General features: G+C 35.7%; 1 long non-coding RNA gene across 2 annotated transcripts in view; it reads right to left on the bottom strand.

The window, feature by feature from the left end:
- LOC147826969 (uncharacterized) overlaps positions 1 to 23,333 on the bottom strand; it is a 69,223-nt gene that overhangs the window by 29,020 nt on the left and 16,870 nt on the right. The window contains exons 2-3 of one of the 2 annotated variants that reach the window (XR_015453112.1): positions 22,925 to 23,164; positions 17,884 to 19,579 (exon numbers count right to left, since the gene is read on the bottom strand). This is a non-coding gene — a long non-coding RNA (uncharacterized LOC147826969). Of the gene's footprint in view, positions 1 to 17,883; positions 23,165 to 23,333 lie in introns of both variants that reach the window. The other variant, XR_015453111.1, reaches the window with a different exon arrangement.

The following is a 23,333-nucleotide window of genomic DNA, read 5'->3' as shown; positions in this document are numbered from 1 at the left end:
GTGTTTAGAAAAACTGAAATGGAAAAGATTGACAATAACAAGTGCTGACAAGGATGGAGAGAAACTGGACCACGTATGTTTTGCTATCAGGGATATAAAATGTGACCAGCAGTCGAAACAGTTTAGCAGTTTCTAAAAAGTAAAACATATACTGAAATGTGACCAACTCCTGAGTGCTTTTCACAGCAAGTAAACACATATGTCCAAAAATTTTATACCTGAGTGTCATATCAGTCTTAGCTGTAACAGACAAACACTGGAAACAACTCAGAAGTTCATTCACTCATGAGTGGATAAGCAAAATAAGATTCATACACAGAATACAATGCTACTGTGAAATAAAAAAAATGAAATAAAAAATGATACCTGCTGAAACATCAATGAATATCAAAATTGTTACACTGAGTCCTAAGCTGTGCTCCAGGTAACAGGTTGGTGGCAGCCCTAGGAGAGGGTGGGAAGCTGCCTTCAAGAATTAATGAAATATACCTGAACAAGAGTAAGAAAAATTAACAAAGATAAAAGCAGGGAACATGGGTTTTAATAACTTGTAATACACACACACACACACACACACACACACACACACACACACACACATATATATATATTTACCACTCTATCTGTAGTTTGTAGGAATAGAAATTGTATCTTTCTAGCTAAAAATATGCTGAATGAAAAAATGGGCAAAAAATACTACATGATTACATTCATATAAAATTATAGTAAAATTCTAGTAAAAGCAAGCTACTTTATAGTGACAAGAAGTAGGTCAGTGGCTGCAGAGATTAGACATGTACATTTAGGTAGCAAAATTATAACAAAAAGTAAGATGATTTTCATAGAAATCTGGATGCGGGATTTTCTAGGGGAGTGAGAAGGTTCTGACTGACAGGGCCCGTGAGTGCATAACGGTGGTAGAGGAGGGTCTGTCTCGGGATCCCCAAGGGCATCTGTCTTATTTTATGTCATTCAGCTATATACTTTTAATTTAGTTTTTCTGCATTAGTTTAAAAAATTTTTAAAGTTTAAAAGGTAAAAATTATATATAATATAGATGTACAATAAAATTAAATATATGTTTTGAAATTTTGACAACAATTCAAAATAGATTCATTTTCAAGCATTTTAGAAATATGCCTTTCACCCACATTTTGGTTATCATAATATTTACACTATTCTTTTATGTATGCTTTATTAAATTTGCTATCACCATGAGGAAGTTCAGTATCATGGGGTAGAATTTGTGTTGTTTAGAGACATGGATTTAGAAAAGCAATCTGTTTGGTTTTCGTTAATATTGAACATTAATTTCTTCATAATTAAATTTATTTTACACTGAACATTTGTATTTAATTATTTTTCAACACTCCTTTTTTCCTCCTCCTCCTCCTCCTCTTTCTCTTCATTCTCCTTCTTTTTCTAATTCTTTATCTCCCTTTCGTCATCTTTCTCTCTTTCCCCCATTCATTCCTCACTCCCTCTATTCTTCCTCCATCAAAGTTCTTCCCTTTTAATTCACTACTACTTAAAATTGTTTGATTCTTTTTTTGAGATAAATCTTAGGTGACAGAGAAGATAGCACTTTTAATTAAAACAGCCCCTAGAGATTTTAGAGGAATTCATTCCAACAATTGCTTTAGTAACTACTAATAAATTAAAACTATCCAACCTCTCTCCAGTACATAGGGCCCTGGGAAGAGGGCCTCTCAGTTCCCAGGGAAGGAATGGGAGAAGAGCTCAGCAGCTTTTGTGCTCTATGTAAAAGCACCGAGTTTGGGCAGGTGAAGACAGAGTGGAAGACACTGCTGGGTGTTCAGGAGAACACGCCTCCCTTTAATCTACAGCACGGGGTTGGGGTTGAGACATGGCTGACACATACATGTGGCTGGATTTTTTAACTCCCTTTGCTGGGAACCAGATAACTATGATCTTGCCAAAAAAACCCAAAAAACAAAAAAAGCGAGCCAAACTGATGTGAACAACCGCTACCCCACTTCTTCAAGGGGAAGGTGACAATGACCAGAGAGACTGCATGCCATATATAGATACATGATAATCTATGTGTCTAATGATTGTGGAGTTGACTTGTGATACCCACACTGAACCACTGTGGAACACAGAAATACATTTTTATTTTGTTTGAAACTATTGACTTTGGAGACTTCTTTATTAGAGCACATTTTAGAATGGGTCCTCCTTAATCCAGACAGCATAAGCAATGAGCCAAAACTCTGATAGGATAATTGGGCAACTACTGGCAGGACACAAAGATCTAACTGCCAGCTCAAAATGATAAATATGTTGGTACTTCCAGCAAAGTGAGTCTAACTTTAAAATCAAACCTCCAAGACACACACACACACACACACACACACACACACACACACACATTCTTTTGAATATTCAAATAATATTTTGCTTCCAATTGACAAGATCTTTATAAAATATCTCAAACTCTTTGAAGGAAATATATACTAGACATTGACTTGGTTTGTTTTACAAGGCTATAGAAATTTTCAGGATCAGAGAAGGGAAGAGAATAAGAATCTCTAGGGAGGATACCAATCATTAAACTGAGATTTTGTGTTTGCAGAGCCAAGACATAGCTATGGGGGAATACCACCGAGGAACATTAAAGAAACATCGGGCTGACTCATAATAAGAGTTTCCATCCAAATCCATCTACCAAATCAAGTGAATCTGCAATAAATATAAAGCCACATGCAGCAGTCTCTCTCCAGGGAAATCTAGCATTTTCCCACTAGATAGGATTGCTCTGCAGAGCAGCCGTCTCACCAGAAGGATGACAGCTTGTCTGTCTTCACCTGCTGGGGTCAGATCAAAATGTCATCTATGCTACCAGACAATGCTCCTCTTCAGGCTGAGGTGACAATTTGCCAAAAGGAAATATTCTGTCAGCCACGCCATCCCAGGACAGGACATTAAGAATAAGTTTAGCCAACACAAATGAGATAAGAAATATCTCAATATTTATATGGGAAGCTTTTTTAAATTCACAGCTAAAACCATCCCCACAATGTCAAGCAGATTTTTAGTAACAAGACACCCTGAGTCGGATTAGTGATTACTTTAAGAATAATTTAACTGTTTCTAGAGAGTGGAAATCAGAAAGATAGCTGCTACTAACCTCCTAAAGCCTTGCAGGTATGAAATGATTTGTACCTTCAACCTGGGGTCTCCTTTAGTTTACTATTATAATAATAGTAATTATTTCAACATTTGGGAACTAATTGATATTAAAATAAAGATGGATGGCTCCGTTGATTTTTATTTGATTCAGAAAACTTCTCCCCATGATTATCCTTAAAATTGTAATTGTTTTTCCTAGATAGACATGACACTGAACCATTAATATTGTTATGTGTTGGGTATCGATACACAAATTGCTTTGACTCCGCTTAATGTCAGTGGTTACAATAAAAATAAATAAAAGCAAATCTTTGGAAATCTCATTCATCTAAGTTACACTATAAATTCAAATTAAATATTCAGTAAGGAGGAAACTGAGTTACATTGAAATACATTTTACAACACTGACAAAAAAGTATTAGCTTATGATTCTGTATAGATTCATTAATTTGTCACGGAACAGTATGTGAATTTGAACTAGCATTGCTATTTATTTTGTCTGTTTTGTGTTCTGTTTTGCACAGTTCTAGATGATGCATTTATCTTATGCAAGGACACACATCATTCTCATTCAAATACTAAAATCATCCATAATATGTATTTTGCTATAAGTAAAAAATATATGAAGTAAAATCATTTGTACTAAGATACTGGTCCATTATATATTAAGAACTCATTAATTTCTCTAAGATATTGAGCTAGATTTTTACTAATTAAAGTGAAGATATGGCTAAAAAGCTTGATTTCAATCTGAATCACAGGTCATCAAACATTCCCTGTGAAAGAGACATTTTATTCTGGAAGAATTTATCATCACCTATCGGTGTGGTATAATACAAAAATATCAGTTAAAGGAGCAATAATATTCAAAATGTGGACATATGTATATTATATTTGCAGTGTGTTGTTAAACAGAATAAAGAACAGGATCACGCTGCACAACTTACAAAGCAAAGTTACACGATTTGAATATTGATAAAGCCATAATATTTTATTTTAATTTATTTTTATTAATACATGTTTGTGGTACATAATGTTTACATTTGTTGTGGAGAGTAGGTATGTGTGCTTAATATACCATAATTATTTTTATTTTGTGTACACTAATACCATCATCATTTGTCTATGTTGTCTTTATCTGCCCCTTGATGAATATGAGCTCTTTCAGAATGAGTGATTTGTGAAGACGAAGAAATAATGAAGAGAAGGAAAAAATCTCAGGAATAGCAAAAATCCAGAAACACATAGAACTTCAAAATTGCCAAAATTTTGTCTTCAGCAAATCTTTCCAAACGTAAATGTGACTAAGCATTTCCCTTCTTAATGTTTAACTTTACACAGCTTTATCTAAAAAAAGCTTAGTGTATGTCATTGGTCTACATATTTTTTTATTAAACTAAAGTAACTATTGTTTATGTTGCAAAAATAGAAACAATTTATAAATTGTAAACCATATCTAATTTCACCATCTACTTTGTTCATGAAGACTCATGCGTGAACTCTCTACTGAAAAAGAGCCCTTTCTCACTCCTGATTTTTCAGAGGAACAATTTACTTTACAAACACTTTTATCCTCTCTCTAAGCCTTTTCTCATTCCAGTTTGGGAAGCAGAGCAAGGACAAGTTGGCAGGTTTAGCTCAGTTTCTCCCATCTGTGAACTCCACTGCCCTCTTTGAGGATGGGTGAATTACTGCCCCAGACCAGTGGGTAAATCTCCTTAAGCCTGATACTTGGTCCACAGGAACAAGGACTCTGACAATGAACAATAGCATCCCACCAGCTCATTATCAGTACTGAAGGTGATACTACAACTACCATCCCTAGTCTTGTTTTTCAAATCGTTTGGAGCCCAGGAAATGTACAGGAGTGCCATTTACTCAGTTGCCTAAAAGACCTGAAATCTTACCAATTTTTATAACTGCCTGCAGGCCAAGTCCACAAGCCACACACTTACTTATGTAAACTAAATCTGACTGGAGACAGCCACAGGCACTGGTTTAAGTGTGATCTGTAGCCATGAATATGAACTGAGAAAATTAAATGACATGATCTCTTAAGGCTCTACTCAATACGAAACAGTCTGGCCTTTTACTTCAATTCCTAGATAAAATGAGTTGCTATTCTATCCTGAATTTTTAGACTCCCCTTTTATATTATTTAGTAATGGAATGAAAACTGACATGGAGGGTCTATAAAATTAAATTGCATAGCATAGAAGGGCCTGTTACAAGACTGTAAAGCTCTCCTGAAAATACTTTCTAGCTGAAAGCTCCAAACTCATAAAATGGGTTGTTATCTGCTCTGTGTACAGGATAAGTTGGGCATTGAGAGGGTTGACATTTCCAGGACAGGGTTATTACTTTCAAGAGCCTCCTGTTTAGTGACTCTCACCCCAAGGAGACTGTACCTGATGAAATGTGTGAGGCCTCAACTTCTCTGCTTCTATGGATAAGACTTCAGTTTCTTGCCCAGTGACATCTTTCTATGTCCCCTTCCTAGCACCTACAGAACATCCCTTTAATTAACCCCGTTTTAATGTAGGCACTAGGCAAGGGCTGGGAGTTTTCAAAGAAATATTGCACAGGATAAAGTTAAACAAGAGAGAATGACTTTATTTAACTCTACTCCAACTGGGGAGAGAGATGATGCTCTTAGGTCAACTGAAACAAAAGGCACGTTTTAAGCACTGAACTGAGCTAGTGTAAAAGTACTGGAGGACATTAGGAAGAGAGGTTCCTCAATAGAAAGAGGCTTTGCAAATACTCTTGTCTGTGATTAGACCACTTGTGTTCGCTAATTTGGTAAATTAGACTCTTATCCTCCCTTAGGAAGTGAGGCATAGCTATACTAGTTTCCTTGATGATCACATTTCAAAGAGATGACTCCCAAGTCCTTGGTATATTCCTGTTCTACAAAGTTACTGAGAGGCTAGTAGATTTGTTTATATACATTTGAAAGAGGCTTAGAAAGAATTAGCAATGACAATTTTATTAAAGGGAAGATACTAGAGTTAGAGCTAGAATAAAAAGTCTGTATACAGTTTAGTCAAACAGAATATTAACACTGTCTTGGCTAGAGCCAATCAAATATATTTCAATGCTTATTACATAAGGGAGAGTTAGTAAAAAGTTTTACTGTATATGTAACTGCCAATGAGTGAGATTTTTATATTTGTTTTTACTTATACAAAGAAAAAAGCCTAACACTTATGCTTACTATTTTTTACAATAATCTATTGGTTAGTATTATCATCTCCATTTTTCAAAGGAAGAAATGCATATGAGCAGGAAATCTCCCAAAGCTACAGAGCTAAATAAGTAGAAAATCAAATTTTAAACATTGATTTTTTTCTAAATATTTTCTCTTAATATCACACCCAGCTGCTTGTTAAAAGATTTTAAAAAAGAAGAAATGCTAGGTTCTTCCAGGAAACAAAGAAAAATAACTATCATGGTATTGTAAAATCAGACCTTTCCAGCTATTTTGAAGAGAAATTACAGCTGTTACAAAAATTGTAGCTCTATCAGAACAGTTTTCATTCATAGATTTGGTGACATTTAGGGTGGGGGACTTCTTATTGATGGGGATGTGTTATGTTCAATATATTATCAAATGCTCAGCAGGATCCCCGAACTCTACTAGAGATTCCCAAATTGCAGCAATTGAAAGGTCTTGAGACATCACCATTGTCTCCTGGTGGTAAAAATAGTCCCTATTCAGAGATCCTGGTTCAGAGGAAACTTCTTATGTGGTATGTTGAATGGTCAAATTTTCAAAACAAAGAAACATTTGAATAAGTGGATTTAAAAAAATTGATTGTATTAAGAGGGGTTCCCTGCATGCTATCACCCACTCACTTGATTTCATCTTCCCTTCTCTCACCAACCTTCTGAGATAATTATATCACTCACCAGGGAAACAATATGACAACGGAATATAGATCCTTCTCTTGAATTGTTGTCAAATACAGTTCTACAATACATTCCACCTATACTTTATCTCATTAGAGAGAGATTTGACACTTGGCAGGGTAAACAAGTCTAACACCTGTTTTGTTTTGCTTTATTTTCTTGTTTTTGTTTTTAAAACCTTTTTCAGGCCAGTAAAAGACTCCAGCCATTCAGGAAAATGACTGATAGATTTACTTGGGTGAACTCAGAGACTCCTTTGCCACAGACCTACCAATATCTCCACAGACATGCTCCCAGCTGCACTGGGTCTGGCTCAGGTTCAGTAAGGGCAAGATGGATGATTGGTTTATTTGGTTCAGCTGGTCCCAAACTTAGTATTATAAGCATTCTGGTTGTAAACCTACATTATCTTTGTGCTTATTGTTCTATAATGGCTATTTCTTTTGTTACAATAAATATATTCCATACTTCCACTTTACAATGGAAAATTCATAGCACTGGTTAGTTCTCAGAGGATGTTTTACATCGCCAATTTTCAGGAATACTGGTGTAGATTAAATTTCATGCTGACTGGTGAAAGTCAGAAAGTTCAATAGCACAAAATAACAGGCAGTTCATATGTTGTAATTTAGAGGTCAGTGAAATTTATATATTCACCCTCCCCCAAAAAGCACCAAAAAGCCAGGGCACCTCAAACCCCACCATTAATCATGAAAATCTCCTTTTCTGGAGGTGACAAAACTTTTAATCGCTAACAATTCTGAGTGAATGAACAGATTGGCTTGGTTGTTGTACTAGTTTTATTATTTTTCATTGATAAAAAGCTGGTGAAATGCAACACAGTTGAAAAAGAGATAGATTGTATGTGTTGGGAACAAGGGATATTTATGAAGTCCTTGGAGAAGTCCTAAACACTTGTCTTGAATAAAAGTTAAAATGCTAGAATTTTTCTTCTAAAATTACTTAAATTAATGGGAAAATTTTTACTCCTTTCAGTTATTTTTCTTAATTAAAAATAATACCAATACAAATATGCTCAAATTTAAGTCACTTTGAGTATGTGCAATATTATACTATCATTTTGTGGTTTTTCACCTACAATAGAGACACTGAAATAGTGAAGGAAATAAAGAAATGATATGCATCTAAATTTATGGCTAGTGTCCAAAATTTACAATAATTTTTATAGATTTGATATGACTATTTTTCTGTACCTCCTTTTTTCTGCAAGTTTGTTGGTAAATTGTTGTTTTCTCTATTTATTTAAGGCCAGATTTTGAGCTGTTAATGGAAGATCTATTCATAACTAGATAGAATTAACTATTGCTTTTATTTAACTTATTAATTAAGGAGTGATCCAGTAAAATGTCACAACCAAGTCAAAGAAGAATTCAGAGTGCTTCACCATTGACAGATAAGAATTGCCCAGTATAAAATGCAAAATTCATAGGGAAAGAGCACTGTCAATTGCAATTCCACCAATCAAAATTTACTTGTATATCTATAAATGAGAATTATTTGCATCTTCATTAGTTATTTTAACCAATTAAATAGTTCAAAGATAATAAAAGGCATAGAAATCCATAGAATCAGACAATGTGGGAGAGCTTCCTACTCAACAAAAAAATTTTCCATAGAAGAAAACTAGTAGTCCCTTTGGACCATACCAGTTCCTTCATGATCTTTCCCTATACAGGAATTTTAAATGTATTTTCTTAGAAAATATGTTTAAATGAAATATTCCCTTTTGAATATTCCCTTCTATTATTTAATGAAAGAAATAGTTGAGTTAAGCAATTAAGTGTTTTGCTAGAACAGATGAGAGAAGGACTTGGAAGATGAGAAATGAGGGCTAATATTTCATCTGAAAACACAGAAAGAATTTAATATTTTGTCAATAGCTCTTTCCTACATCTTCAACTAGTTACAAAGCAGACGCATAGTTTTTGTATTTTAAAATGTTGTCTGATAACTTTTCATCTCAATGTGCCACCAAATTGAAGACCCCACTGGTCTAGAATATCGAGGCAATTGAAGTCCTTCCTTTAACATATAGCTTGAAGGTGAGGATGACCCCATGATCCAATTATTATCAATGTAATATAAAGCCAATTCTTTTAAGAGAATGAGTCTAGAAAAGCTGGTGCTTCTTTCTAAGGAATACTGGGCATGGTTGGAATTATTCCTCTGTCTTTTCATCTGCATTAAGTGCAGATATAGTAGCTGAAGCTATTGTATCCACTTTGGCATGGTGATGAGACAAGCACAAGGACAAAAACTAACAACCCAAGCATAACAAAGCAGAAATATGGAATCAGTGATCCTCTGCATTGTTCAACAGCTGAATAAATGCCAGAAACAACTACCAACACTCAAATTTTTTCTTAAAAGTAAATATTTTTACAACACTGTGATGGCTAAGCTTAAGTATCAATTCAATTGGCTCAGGGGTTGCCTAGAGATTTAGTATAGTACGATTCTGCATGTATCTGGGTGACTCAGGAAGGCATGACCTTGGGGACTATATATGGTATCTTTCCCCTTTCTCTCTAACACTGTTCCCACTTCTGCTTCCTAGCCTACATAAACTAAGCATCTTTGCTCATCATGCCCTTCCACAATGACTTTTTTGGTCTCCAGTTAGACCACCATGAACTGTAATCCCTGAAATGTAGATTCAAATTAAATGTCTCCATTTTTAAGTTCCCGGTATCAGGCGTTTTGTACTAACAATAGCAAAGTAGACTAATACAGAAATTTGTTACCAGAGAAATGAGGTCTTTGCTATGTCTATGCCTGAGTATGTGGTTTAGATGCCTTTGGAACTGCTTTGGAAGAAAAAATTTGGAAAGGTCGAGTGCTAAGGGGTAGAAAACCCTAGAATGTTGTAAGCAGAACTTGATAATTGATTGTGGTCAGATCTCAGAAGATGAGAAGGCTGATAGGAATTCAGATATAAGGCCCAGGTATATGAGACTTTAGACAAGGATTCTATTGGGAATTGGAGTATAGGTCATGAATGTCACATTCTTGCAGAGATCTGGTGTACATTGTGTCCATGTCCCGAGACTTTGTGGAAGGCTGAGTTTCAGTGCTATGGACTAATTAATCTGGTGGTAAAAATTTCAAGACAACCCAGTGTTCAGGTGGTGGCATGGGTATAACTGGCTGCTTTTAAAGCAAGATTTACATAGAGAATTTTGAGGAAAAAGCAGAGCAGAAAGATATGAAAAATTTAAATTTTGGCTCAAAAGGAGCCATATGTGAAGTTGGGACCAAAAAAGTTGGGACAGTGTGTCAGCTGAAGAGATTAGCACCCTTAGAAAGAAACAAAGTACTTTGTACCTGTATAAGAGGAAATATACCTTAAGAACATCTCAGGAATCAGCACAACTCCACCCATCACAGGCTCAAGGGTGGAAAAGTATAAACATTTTACATAAGAAGATAGCCCCCGAGACACTTGCTTGAGAAGGACTTTCTAAAGAATCGAATCCTTGGAATGTATTTCAGCAGCAGCAGCCATCCAAGAATCAAGAGGCTGGTGGAGCCACGTTTCAAGGGATACCAAGGATTTTTGGTAAACTTCAGGTGTTAAAAAAGGCAGAAAAATGTATTCCTATACCAATTTCACAGGAACTGTGACTCTGCTAATCCACTGACTTCTCGTTTCTAACATTCAGACTTTGAAACAGTAAATTTCTGTTTCAAACCATCCAATCTGTGACGGTTAACGGTGGTTGTCATCCTGACAGCATTAAGTGAAGCCTAGCAGATTAGTAAAGCATACTTCTGGGTGTTTCAGGATTGGGCAAGAAAACATGACTTCAGGTATTATATCTTCTTCCTGGTCCAATCCTCTGACAATATTTGATGGCTCTGCTCTCTAGCTACTATGAACTATGCAGCTTTGCTATACAATGCCCTTCAGCCATGATGTTTGCCATGGAGCAAGCTGATTATAGCATACATCCTCTGAAACTATAAAAAGTAAACATTTCTTATTTAAATTGTGTATGTCAGATATTTGGTCCCCGCAATGAAAAGCTGACCAAAACAGAAAATTGGTACCAGACAAGTGGAATTGTTGTTGTGATTATACCTGATTACATGATTCAGAAGATCTTAAAACTGGTTTGCAGGAGGAATTTGAAAAGATTTGAAGATACAGGCAAAAGAAGTCCCAGAATGCAGTAGTCAGAGCTTGATGAATGATTCTGATAGCAGCTCAGAAGACCAGAACAGTGATTGGAATGTGAATGGTAATGTGGGTAGTTCTCATGAGGTGTTAGTTAGGAATGAAGACCCCCACAGGGAATTGAACTACAGTTCCTTGTGTGTTTCATTCCAGTTAAGAATTTTTATACATTTTGTCCATGTCCTAAAACTTTGTGTGTGGCTGAATTTAAAGTTGGTAGACTAATTGATCTGGTGCAGGAAATTTCAAGGCGCTCAACATTCAGGCAATGGCATGAATACTGCTAGTTGCTTTTAGACAGATTTACCATGAAAACCAGAAGCAAAAATTGGAGAAAAATACCTGAACAAATGTAAATTTTGGCTCTAAAAGAAGCATATGTCAAGTTGGGGCCAAAAAAAGTGTACTTGCTGAAGAGATTTGGTGCCTTTAAGAAGAAATCAAGTATTTTGAATGGAGACAAGAGGAAAGATGTTTTGAGGGTATTTTAGGAATAAACAAGACCCTACCCATTTTGCAGGCTCAAGTGTGCAAAAGGCAAAAGTACAAAGTGTAAGCCTTTCATTTGACAAGAAAGCCCTTGGTTCCCTTGATGAAGAAGGGCCTCCTACAGAATTGGTAATCTGTGATTTAATTCACCATGTCCAGACATCCAGGAAGTCAGAAGTTGCTGTTGCCATTGTTCAAGTGGGCCTTTCATCTACATGACCTTGTGTCAGACGTTGGTATTGTTCACATGAAGCTGATTTTTCAGGCAAGCAGAATGCAAAAGTTGTGGCATCATGGAGGCATCTGTCCAGATTTCAAAGAAGACCTAGGAAGCCAGGCAGTGTGCCTAGACAGGTGAGTGCATAAAGCGGTGGGAATGAACCTGAAAGTACAGTGGGGAAATCAGGACATTTGAAGAATGTTGACTATTTGCCAAGGGAAGCCATAGCAATGAGTAGAGCCAACTCAAGAAAGAAGCCATCTAGGGTGCAACCAGTAAGGGCATAAGAGTGTACCCAAGTCTACTGAAACTCACATCTTACAACCATTACCCTGAATGGTGGACAAGGAGCTACAAGACATAATGGTTTCTTCACTGGATTTCAGTTTTGCTAGAATACTATTCCATTCCCCTATTTTTCCTTTTTGGAGTGGAAATGTTTACATTTGATCATTGTATATTGAGATTCTTTAAATTTTTTATCTCTATTTTTAGGGTTCACACCTAAGAATTTGTCTTGAGTGTCAGAGGAAACACTGACTTGAACTTTTGAAAAATGCTGAAATCGTTGAGACTTTGAGAAAGAGATTAGCTTGTTTTTGGTTGTCCTCGGGGGAATTGTATCATGATCAATTTAGAGAGACTTATGAACTTGTTACTGTCTTTATTTGAAGATCTAGAGTATGGTATAAGGAGACAGATGTGTTTTGACGTCAAGTTTACACATGGAGTGAAATGGGATGGTTAAATGTAATTGTGAATTTGTATAGGCTTAGAAGCCACATAGGGGATGAGAAAAGCACTCTACTGGGTGTGTATGGGTGGGTAACTGAGATTTGACCTTGAAGTCCACATCTGTTTCCTGGATCCTTCCTGTCTGGCACAGTTCTCTTCCTCTGATTCCTGGCCTCCATAAACTCAGCTTTGCTCTACCACATCCTCCTGCCTTTAGGTTCCTTCCTGCCTTAGAGCCAGCCAACAACAGACTGAAACCTCTGAGTCTTAAATCTCATTTAAGTCATGAGTATCAGACATTTTGTGTCAGCAGTAGGAAAGACTAATACAACTGCATTTATTTTGAGTTTAAGACAGTGTTATCTATTTGTAGCTGAAAACATTGCTGAGTGATTGGAGTTGTTTTCTATAACACTTGCATTTCTATACTCATTCCCACATGATAAGATGAAACTATGCAGCACAGTGATTGCTGTTTACAATATTCTTGCAATTTGATTTCTTTCTCTTGTTCTTGTTCTTCCTCTCTGTCTTTACACTCACCATTTGAGAGAGAAATCATACTGATAAACCACATTATAATTATTTTCCTCCAAGTTACTTTTTAATATGTATCTGTTATTTCACATAGATTGCTCAAAATTCTAAAATATAACTTTAATGCCTAGTATTCCATGTAAGGAGAACTTTCATTTATTAAGCAATCTCTTATCAAGACTTTATTTCCAAGTTTTGCTAGCAATATTGGTATGACAACCAACCTAGTATTTAAACATCATGAATATCTGTTATGGTTTAGATATAAAACATCCTCAAAAATTCCCATGTGTTCAAAGGTGGGCTTTTGGAAGGTGATTGGATCATGGGACCACTATCTTTATCATGAATTAAACCAGCAGTGTTTTCGTAGTTGCTGTTAGGAAGTGGATCCTGGTTGGAAGAGATGGGTTACTGGGGGACAGAGCTGGAAGGGTGCGTTATAGTCCCCGGCCCCTCCCTCCTCTCTCTGCTTCTTGCCTGTTATAGATGTGTACTTTCCTCTGCCACATCCCTTCACCCTGCCATTTCTGCCTTGGAACCAGCCAACAATAATGTAAACCTTCTGAAGCTATGAGCCAGAAGAAACCACTCCTCCTTTAAATTGCAGGAGCCGGGTATTTTGTTCCACTGATGGAAAGTGACACCGCACCTGTGATTATTTTCTTAAGTTAAATTATTATAAATGTAATTACTGTAAAAAAGTATAGGCATGATTTTGAAACTATTGGTACCCAGTTTTCAAATTGATTTCTAAATATTGAGGAGTAAAGTGGTACCTCGGTTCACGAATGCTTTTGTTTGCAAACAATTTGACTCACAAAAAGAAGCATTTGGCAAAATGTTGTTTTTAATTCTGCATCAGGAGACAAACATAACCACAGCCATCTTTCCCACACAAACACAAATGTGGCCATCTTTTCCAAAGGCATAGACTAAATTAAGTTCATGAACCAAGGCTCCACTGTATTTAAGTAAGTGATTTCCACATTCCCTTCATCCTCACGCATAGTCAATAATTTTTGTCATGTTATAACTGAATTTTCATTCTGCCACCCTCTGGAAAAGATCTCCCATAACCAAACTACCTATTTTCTTACTGAAATTCATTAAAATTGGTTAATGTGACTATAATTTACATTTTTAAAATATTAATGAAATCAAGAAATAAAACTTATCTCTCTTTGGTTTGGGGTTGGTTTTTTTCTATTCTATAGATCCTAAACATGCATTCTTTGGTTTTTTTCTTTCATTCCATTTTATACATTTGTCTAAATTCTGTTTTGACATAAGTGTAGTTTTTTCATGTCTTTCCATTTTTAAGAATTGACCTAACTTTGCCTTCTGACTGTCAATATAGGTACTTAAAAAATTCTCCTTCAGCTTTTAAGAGAGAAGACTGAAAATGTAAATTCAAAATGTTATACCACTAGGGGTTAACTGTAGATTTCTAGCTAAAATGGGTGTTGAGGCTTTTCAAAATGTCTCTGAAATGTTTTATTTCACATTTGTTTTGTTATTTTTCTGGGGGTCTATAAATGCACTTTTTGAAATTTTGATTGATTGATAATTTTATGAAAAAACTTGGAAATGTTTAAAATGGCCCTATTGCCTAACAGCATTTGCAAGCACAGAGAGTCTTAGCAGAGAATAACCGTCCCCACTCAATATGGCCTCCATAATTTGTCTTTCATTTCTTTTGTGTATAATGAAACTTTCAAAACTTGAAAATATTTTAAATTAACTTATTTGATGACCTCTACTAAAGTGCCTACAATTCTAAGGATGGGTCCATATTCTGAACTCTGTAGGAGAATGATAACATTTGAGTTTTGTTTTAGGAAATACAAGGGTAAGATTCACTACCAGAGGTAGAGTTAGAAATGATTATTGTTCTGTTTTATGCTTCAAAGAATGGTAAATTTTAAAGACTTGCCTATCTCAAGGATCAACATTCAGTGCTCCTTCAACTTGCTAAGCTGACCCTTACACTTCCAATATCATCTTTAATATTATTGATGGAAGTGCTCTCTCAAAGTAAACTCTCATGAACATCTATGATGGTAGGTATCGTAATGGAAATTCTTGTACCTTGTCACTAAATTATCAGGATTTACCTTAGGATATTCTTTTAAGTAAATAAATTTTTAATAACATAAAGTAAGAAATTTTCTTGATCAGCCATTGTACATACCCACTTTCCATCTTCCTCTTCATATTTGGTGATGAATTGAACCTAAAGCTAATGGAGCATGAGAGGATGAGGGTTTTAAGGAAAGTTGGAAAAATAATTGAGCTTTTGAACTTTTTCCCCAGTCTCGGCCGTAAATCATTTCAGTAAAAATGATAGTGATAATTAATTCTTCATAAAAACCTCTACCTTGGGTCATTTACTAGAAACTCAATAGAAGACTGTTTAATTATAAGAAACTGCTCCTCGTGGAAAAGACTGCCTTGATCTGAACACAGTACTTGTTGAGTTGTCTGAGACCCTGGTAACAAGCTGTAGTCTCTGACATCCATGTCTATGGTAACCCAAATAGAAAGGAAGCTGGTATTAATCAAATTTAATGTACATTCATGGCTAAGGTATTTACTGGTTGTCTTTTGTAGAACTAGACAATAATCTTCCAGGAGCTCTATTTTCTTGATCATTAAATTTCAAAAATACTTAAGAAAAATATCTTGGAGAAGAAGGGACAAGGAATAGATTGACAATTCATTATAGGTTTGTTTGTTTTTTAACTGCACTTTGTAAACAAACAGAGGAGGCCTAAGTTCATCCAAGCTGCAGGAAAAGTTAAGGCTATCTTTGTCAACCCCATGATTGCTTCAGTCCATTCTGGACTTATTCCTAATCCAACCAAAAGTAGCACTGCCAATAGAGAAGAAGTGACAAAAGATACATTAGCATTTGAAACAAAATAGGAATTAGGTAATTATAGACACTATTAATGTCTCCAAGTTCAGGACCTCAAATTTCATGATTTAAGAACACAACAAAGATGACTCATAACTGGAGGAGAAATGACCTATCTCATAAAAAATGGGTAATTCCTTTACTGAGGAAGACCTGATAAGGTTACTCTATCCTGTGTTTTCTTGCTAATCATATAAGGGAAGTAGTTCATACTTTGCCAAGAGATGATTTTCTTCAGAATTCATTGCATCCCATATGTCCACAGACCAAAACACTCATCATTTCTGCATGGATATATTACATATTACATATAATTCAATTTCATTATATAGAAAATGGAAACAATAACAATCCCTTCTTCAAAATAATTTTGGAATTAGTCGCTCAAATACATGAATGTCATCTTTATATGTAGCAAAGATAAAAATCTCAGCTAATAAATATTTACTGAAAATCTGTTGTGGTCAATTGAAGTACTACTATTGGTTTTTTGTTTGTTTGTTTTGGGTTTTGTTGTTGTCATTGTTGTTCCATTTTGTTTTGTTATTTTGATGTCAGTCTGGCCTTGAACTCACACCAAATCTCCTGCCTCAGCCTCCCTATTGCTGGGACTACAGGCGTGCGCCATCACACCCAGCAAAGTACTACTATTGGGAATGCAAAGATGAAAAAATGTATTAATAACCATCAAATAATCTAGTCTGCCTAGTCTCTGCTGGTTCTGAGTCTAGCCTCCCCCACCCCCTGCTCTCTTTCACTGTTTCTCTCTCTGAAATTACAGAGAAATTACCACCATGTCTGGCTAGTAATTCCAAGATTTTTTTTTTTTAACTAAATGTTCAACTTTTTATTTAGAGCAAATTACAAAATTCTTCCCCAGTTTAAATAACTCAACCTAATCAAATAGCTGATAAAAACACTTATGTTGGAATAGTATAGCAAGTTCTAATCCTAATTCTAACAAACTAGGAGATATAGGGAATTTATTTCCCCTCTGTTGCTCCTTCCATGAAGGAAACAGAATGAAACATTTGAGGATGCTCTTTAAAATGGGATGCAATGGTACATTGCCAAATACAGTCCTTAAAAAAGCATAAAGTACAATGTAAATATAAAGTAATATCATTATTGCATCAAGGGAATAGACTCTCCTAGCCTACATGATATAGAGAGATGGGAGTGTTACTGCCTAGTTAAAAATTAATCACATTTATTTTGTGAGACATAGAAGGGCCTCCCCTGAAAAGCTCAGAGGAGATCATCTGGTGGCCCCTCAGCATTTCACAATCAATCTCACATTTCTTTCATCAGCTATGGGCATTTAAAAAGGCCACTGTCCTCTTCTAGGTGTTGCTTAAAATGAAAAATGCTGCCCTGGGTGACTATTTTCTGATTAATCTTAATATTTACTGCACTTTATCTCAAGTTGTCACCAGTTCTTCACAAATATATAAAGTCAAACGATGCTTAGAAAAACATTGCATTCAGTAAGGATATCAAGGGGAAATGAGAAGAATTGATTGGGGGAAGTGATGGATATGAATACAGAGACAGAAAAAGGGAGGTGGGGAGGTGTCTTGGAGCAGCACATTTTCAAATGTATTTCTTATAGTAAGTCATAGTTTTTAATCTTTTTAGGAGAATAGCAGATAGCTCTTTGTTAATTTTATGGATATTGTGATGACTGGATTTTTTTTATTCTTAAATGGATCTACTTACCTCAGAATAAAGTGCTGTGTCTAATGGACTATGTTTTCTTTGATCTGCTGTATGGCTGTACACTACAGCAGAGACCCGAACTAACCAGCTACCAGCCATGATACTCGCTACACCAAGTCCTGGTGGGACAGCAGTGGAACTGCAGAGGAACAAGCAGTCACATGAACCATTGAACAGCCTGTGAACCTCTCTGACTTTCTCCCTCCCTCCAAGTTCCTCCCTCTCAGCTCACTAATGTGCAGAATTCTTTGAACACTTTGAGGTAATGTTTTTAGGATACTAAAGTACCTGGGACACAAAACTCACACCTCAAGTTAAAATGTCCCCTAGACAGTTCACAGAAATTTATTCTAAAATTTACTTAAATAATAATTCATAAAACTATTCTGAAGGAGGATATCATAGGCAGGAGGGTGGCTTATGGAGAACTGGGAGGACAGTGACAGTAAGGGAATGCCTCACAATTTGGGCCAGTAATCACCGTGGTTTGATCAAATAAAACAGTTAACAAATAAATAAATAAAACAGTTTCCAGGGTAGGAGCAGGAGTGCACAGAGCATTCTGGCTGGGAGCACAATGTGGAGCTTAGTGCTGAAAAGTTCAGTGTAAGCCTGGTCTTGTCCTTAGTCTAGACTCTATATTCAGTTAGACTACTTTCAATTTATTTTGCAGAGGAATCAGGGCTAAAAGGTTAAATCACCAGCAGAGGATTAATAGGCAATGGAAGAAAAGGTCCTCTGGGAAGTTTGGTGTGAAACGACCCAGAATGGATCTTACTCATGATAACCAATTGCTGTCTATACCACGTGCTTTTCTAGCAGAGAGCATCTCCAATTGCAGGCACTGTAGGAGTTCATCATTTCACAGACACCAGGGTGTGCACGGGTCCTGATCTCCATTGGCAAGAAATAGAGAATTCTTCTCACATAGGACTGGAGACCAATTCCAAATTCACGATGTGGAGTCCTGCAGAAATAACTCAAAACCAAACAAGAAGTTCTCATCTTTGTTAAAACTTTGATAACTGAACCATATCTTTCCCTTTTTTGTGGCAACTGTAAGAAACCAATTAAAAGAAAATTTAGCTTCCAGATTGCATCTGAGCAGTAATCTACAGGGTAATTACATGAGCTCTATGGTGAAAGTTTAGCTAACAAGCTTCTGCAGGGTGAAACATTTATTATTTTGCTTGTGGCAAGGTCTCAAGATGAAATCGAAAAATGAATTTCATGTATTTGGTGGTTGAATTAATGTAACTATTTGAAGCTACAGTTCTGCCTGTGAAAGGAACAGACCCTTTTCATTCACATCCTGTGATGTTTTGTCAATGTTTCATTTAACTACAAACTACACTTTATGTAAAGCAGGGAATGTAGAGTAATATATAGACTGTCATGGTACCTGAAAAGGGGAATAATTAAAGCAGACTCAAAAGAATTCATCATCTTTGCCTGTAATAAAGCCTTACATAAAAATTTTGGTGTGTACTGATATACTCTGAACCATATCGGAGAGTTCACTAACAAAATATAAGTGATAGTTCTCATTAAGTTAGTTTTTAAAAAAGATTTAGGAGGTGAAAATACGTTTACTGCACTTAAGCCTTTTTTTATTTAATGAGCTATTCTTCTTTAAAATTAACAGAAAAAAAATATCTTACCTTAAAAGAAGGTTCCACTGGACAGAGCATGTAATCTAAAAGACAGTTTAGCCTGATTAAAAGAATGAGAACCAGAACATTAATACCTACATTCTCAAATTGAGCAGCTTGATGGGGGGAAAATGGAAAAAATAAAAAAATAAATAAAACCAGAGAGTGTTCTTGGGACTCAAATACCTCATCTGAAAAAAATAGGAAAAATCATACCAAAATTTATGGGAATTGGGGATAAATGGCATAAATTTCGAAACCTATTTCAAAGTTAAACATGCAATCTAAGTATTGATGTAAATGGTACTCTTGTCACTTAATAAGAAGGCTTGGTTTTGTTTTTCAAAGTGTAGGAATTCAAGCCAGGGACTTTTCACTTACTTCCATCCCTAGATCCTTAGCCAGTTTTGTTTGTTTGATTGTTTGTTTTAATTTTGAGACTTTAATTTTGAGTTCAGTAACTCATGAAGTTGCCTACATTAGACACAAATTTATGATCCTCTTGCCTTAGCCTCCCAGAGTGTTGAGATTACAGGTGTGCACCATCACATCTAGCTAAGTATAGTATTTTTAAAAATAAAAAGTAGTCTTATTTCCCACTTTATAATTAAAACATGGTTCATACTAGAGTTCACTAGATAACTATAGTCAATAATAAAAATGTATTTTATCTGTTTTTATATATTTTACAACAAAGGATTCTTTTAATAATTTACAGAACACAAATATGTTTAGAAAAGGTTTTGATTACACTAAAGAAGGATACCTTAGTCAATGGAAGCAATCATTAAGTTTACCAAAGGTGTATGAAATCACCCCAGTTAAAATGTCTTGATATTTATTAGGTACCAATAGATTCAATATTTATACTACATACCAATGGATTCATGAATCCAATATAATAGAATTTGGTAAATCATGAAGAAAATCACTTTGATCATAGTGACATAGAAGCTGAGGAATCTACTAAGTGAAGCCCATTAACAGAGATCATACAGAAGAAAACTCATAAAAAATAAAATTATAAGAACAAAGAAACAGGCACCAGGCTAAGAAAATTGAACTCATGGGTCAGCAGAGTCAAGGTTCAGGAAGGAACAGAGAGTCTGGTACAGTAGTTGAGAGTGAGCAAATGAAGCATTAAGCAAGTGGAATGGTAGCAGGAAAAAGTACTGGAAGCATAGTTAGAATGTCTTCATTACTGTATAACAGAGAGAGGTTTAAAGATTCTTTGTATTGAAGGGACAAATTAATTTAATTCAAGAAAACAATAGCCAGAGGTGGTGGCCCACACCCATAATCCCAGCACTCCAGAGGCTGAAGCAGGAGGATCGCCATGAGTTTGAAGCCTGCCTGGACTACATAGTGAGATCCTGTCTCAAAAGAAAAAAAGAAAAAGAAAAAAAAAAAGAAAAGAAAAAAAGAAAAGAAAGAAAGAAAGAAAACCACAGCATACTATAAACCAAGCCCAATTAAATGTGATTATATGGTTTTGAGCCAAGTCTTTCCTCATTGCTGCTTTTCTTCCTCTTTACATATTAGGCAGTAATCCATATAAATTAAACTAATATCTCTATTCTTTTCAATTTGAGAAATACTTGGTACAATGGAACGGGACACTGAGACCCATGTTCTTCACCTCTAAAGACAACCCAATCAAAAGCAGTCCAGACATCAGTTTATGGCTTCTCCAAGACTATTATTTATCTTCTTTTCAGTTAAATTTAAAAGCATAATGAATGAAGCTTCAAGACATTTAATCTAACAATCTTCAACATCAAAAATAAATAATAACCTCTGACCCCTCGGGTTATGGCCCTTGTCCTTATTTTCCTTAATTTTCTATAACTTAAAGTCAGACCATGACACTTTAAATCCTAGAAAAATAAATCAAAAACAGTAAAACTTGAACTTCAGTTTCCTACACCACAAAATTGGCAATGATTCAGAAGCAGTCTTTTCAGGGGATTAATCAATGCAGGCCAAGGTTGAGGTATAGAATCATATATTTAGAGGCAATTACATTATTTAAACAGCCATGCACAGACCCATGTCACAAACACAAACACATTATTACACACAAGTTACCACATTTACAATCATAAAAGGGACAAATGAAGTTGCCTTTATTACCCAATTGTCAAATGAAGCTGCATGTGAAATGTAAATGTTTTCTCAAGGTCCTTGTTATGGTGTTTAGACCTACACTGTCCCTCAAAAAGTCTCATGTCTTGAGAGATAGGACTTGTGGAGGCAAAAGAATCATAAGAGTGCTAACTTCATGAAATGGATCAATTATTAATGAGTTCATGGCTGAATTCGCCTATTAGAAGCTGAGGCCTGGTTGGAGGAGAAGGTGGGTCACTGGGCAGGAACTCTTGGAAGAGGTGTTTCTCCCTCTGGTTCTTCTCCCTCTCTCTTTTTCCTGGCTGCCGTGGGTTATGCAGCTTTCTTCCACAATCCCCTTTCACCTTGTCATTTCTGCCTTGGAGCCAGCCAAACCCAGACTGAACCTTTTCAAATTACAAGCCAAACTCAACCTTTTCTCTTCCAAATTGGCTTCACAAGTATTTGATCACAGTGATATATATCTGACTAAAACAATCCTAGCACAGGTTGGAAGACATGAAACTAGAAATTAGGTGTCCCCAACTCAGTACACTCCTCAGTTTTTCCTGCCACTGCCATGAAAGCTGTGGAAAGATCTCAAAGATTGCTGATGGTACTATAGGAGATTTGAATATTTCTGGATTTTTAGAAGTCCAATGAGAAAATACTAAGAATATTAGAAAGTATTAGAGCCAATACAGCTCTGTGGGGAGGGAGGTAAAAGGATGTTGTCTCAGAAATTACCACCCTTTTATTCCTTATACAGCACTCCTTGTGCTGTGAACTGCACACTCTTCAGTAGATTAACTCTCTGTGTCTCATAGGTTGTGGGTTTAATCTCAAGGCAGTCAATATTAGGCCTTGGAAGCTTTTTCTAATTCTCTCTGTAGTGCTTACTTCCCAAGGACAGGAAGAGAAAGGATTTATTAATAAAAGAGAATAGATTGTTCTTTTGAAAAAGATATGACAGTGTAGATATAGAACACTGCCCAGGAATCACAAATAACTACTGTGAACTTATGATGAGAAACCTTAGGAATCAAAATGAAATGTTAAGCTACCATTCTTAAAAAATACCACTGAAGACTTTTAAAAAGCAGATACCTAGCATGAATTTTTCATGACTGCTGAAAGCAAAATACAGATTTTTAGCAGATGAATTCTATTGTGATAATTTTAGTGTCATTCAAATACAAGAATAGCAAAGAGTTCATTTATTTTGTGGGAAGATGATCAATTTACATGAGGCTGTTCTACTAACACTTTAATTCTAAACTTACCAGACATTCCTGAAATTTTCCACCAAACCAATCTGTGATGTGATAAACCTTCTTTGGATCATACTGATCTTCAAATGCTTGTCCAGTATGGGCTGTTTGCTCTCTGGATGTGCAATAAAAAGCTGTTAACTCAGACCTTTCCTCCTAATCAGCCTGGAGATCACCTTCATTTCCCGGGAATTGGCTATTGGGTCCTTTTCTTTCTTGATTACTCTCTTATTTTTTTAGCTCAAAATATTTCTGGAAAAACAGATTCATAAAAGGTAGTGTTTATAGGTGTATTATGTCTGAAAATGTTTTTATTCTACTGTATACTGTTACTATCAGCTACCATAGACTAGTTATGTTAAAGTGCTACATAATACCACAGCCCATTAAGATGTGGACACTTCTGACCTGATTTTCTGAT

The sequence above is a fragment of the Heterocephalus glaber genome, unplaced genomic scaffold (assembly GCF_053883595.1).
Source record: "Heterocephalus glaber isolate CG9 unplaced genomic scaffold, H.glaber_assembly_v1.0 deba00001457, whole genome shotgun sequence".
NCBI lineage: Eukaryota > Metazoa > Chordata > Mammalia > Rodentia > Bathyergidae > Heterocephalus > Heterocephalus glaber.
Note: the sequence above shows the minus strand (reverse complement) of the source record. Positions and strands in the feature narration are given on the sequence as shown.